This window comes from Buceros rhinoceros, unplaced genomic scaffold (genome assembly GCF_000710305.1).
Source record: "Buceros rhinoceros silvestris isolate BGI_N320 unplaced genomic scaffold, ASM71030v1 scaffold28300, whole genome shotgun sequence".
NCBI classification, from domain to species: Eukaryota; Metazoa; Chordata; class Aves; order Bucerotiformes; family Bucerotidae; genus Buceros; species Buceros rhinoceros.
In genome coordinates, this window is record NW_010391790.1 from 18,410 (window position 1) to 18,718 (window position 309).

General features: G+C 55.7%; 1 protein-coding gene across 1 annotated transcript in view; it reads left to right on the forward strand.

The window, feature by feature from the left end:
• DAAM1 (dishevelled associated activator of morphogenesis 1) overlaps positions 1-309 on the forward strand; it is a gene marked incomplete at its 5' end in the record, with an annotated part of 42,797 nt that overhangs the window by 12,430 nt on the left and 30,058 nt on the right. The gene's annotated exons all lie outside the window — the stretch shown is intronic.

Consider the following 309-nt stretch of genomic DNA (forward strand, 5'->3'; position numbering starts at 1 on the left):
GGGGTCCCCCGCCCCAGGGGGGCCGAGGGGCCTGCCGTGGCTCCGGGTGCTCCCCCCAACCCCGACCTGCCAGTGTGTAGTTTTATGAAGCACTTTCTTGTCGACATCTTGCTGGGTGAGACAGCAATAGCTCTCTTTTCTGGAGGAAATACAGTTTGTTTCCTGCAAGGCTACAGGGTGCAGAGCCCCTCCATCCTCGCTCCGGCTGCCGGAGGCTGGAGGTGCGGAGTTCGTGGCCACTGCGTTAAGGGTGGGAGCAGCATGGAAAACAAAAAAGAAAAGCATCATTGTTCTTTTTTTTTTTTTTTT